Genomic DNA, 1620 nt, shown 5'->3' on the forward strand with positions numbered 1-1620 from the left:
GTCAGAGCACAATTTTTTTCTGTACAAAAATAGCATTAGATTTAATATTGATATACAGGTAAATCATAAAAAAGCTATGACTTTGTACTTTTCACAAGGTAAAAACTAGCTGTCATTTTAAAACGCAACTCTGGCAGATGTTTTTTCACATTGAGATTATATAATTCTGCATGAACTGGTTGTGACTGTGTTTGGAGAAGTGGACTATAGTTTAAAGCTTGCAGTGGTGAGGATTAAAAGTAAGAGTTGGGTCGTTGGATCGTAAAGTATATTAAGTTTAAAAGTACTGCCAGCGGCTCTACCCTACAAGTGACACTCATTTGAGTGCTAAGATAAAGAGAAAACAAACTGGGTTAATTTTTAGTAAATTCTAATAAATTGCTTGGAAATCCTGACAACTATTTAGGAAACGGGTTTTGGAAACGAGACCCTGTCTCTTACTCATGGGTTTTGGCATAATTCATATGCCATTAATTACAGGACAGAAATTACATTGGAGAAGTTAGATTATTTAGATACAGAAAATAACTCTTGGCATATAATTACACTTATATAATATTACAGATTCATATACTTATCTTAGATTAGTTGTGTCAGTACATTATGTGCATCAATCATCATGTCAAGATACAAATAGCTATTTAGCTAGCTCACACCTTGCACATACTGTTTGTACAAAGTGTCTCCACTGGTGCTGAGCCCCTTGTTCAGGTGAGCTATTTCCTGTACCCCGTTGCCTAATTCAGTGTTTCCTCTGTGCATCGCCTGCATTAACCCCTCATTGTCTAATCTGTTGGTTCCAATCCAACTTCCCTGTGCTGTTCCAGTGTTCCTCTCTGTCTGTGGATATCCCTGAGTCACCTGTGCCTCCTGTTGCTTCCTGTGTCCCCCGTGTTCCCTGTGTGGCCCCTGTGTCACTGGTGTCTGTCTCCTGGATCCCTGGTAATTGACCCTTGGCGTGTGACCTTACCTTTCATGCTTGCTGCCTGCCTCAACTCCAGCCTTCCTCGACTATCCTTCTGCTTTGTGATTAGGCTCCATGTTTCATATTGCCCACCTTGGTGTGCCTAAGGACCGCAACCTGGCAGTAACCAGCAGTGCAACATCCTCACCATCAGAGGCTCTGGATAAGACCTGGTTACTGCTTAGACTCTGCGCTTTGGCCCTTCTCTGGATTCACACCACCTCAGTGCAAACCATAGTGGCCCTGGCTCCTGGAGCCTGACAACTAGCATGCAATGATACAGCACATTCACAGCACTTGGTCTGATCCAGTGGCAGGTCCAGCTGCTTACAGGTGGAAAAATAGATGACAATATGGCTGCTTTATAGATAAAGTCAGATGATCGAATAACCATAGAAAATGTGTTATTTCTACAAAGAAAATTAGCATATTTCATCATTTTCATGTCATGCTATATATGAGCTGAATTCCAAGTAGTTATATTTGTCCAAATACACTGCATCTCTCTAAAGTGCCACCTTTCCAAAAGATACTAGAGTATATTTAGATATTTCGCTACCCATGTAATGGACAGTCTTGAGATCCTCTCGGTCAAAACATAAAGTGAACACAAAATAAATTCAAAATAAGTGTATAAATATCTGTGGTTATAAAAA

Source organism: Pyxicephalus adspersus, chromosome 3 (genome assembly GCF_032062135.1).
Source record: "Pyxicephalus adspersus chromosome 3, UCB_Pads_2.0, whole genome shotgun sequence".
NCBI classification, from domain to species: domain Eukaryota; kingdom Metazoa; phylum Chordata; class Amphibia; order Anura; family Pyxicephalidae; genus Pyxicephalus; species Pyxicephalus adspersus.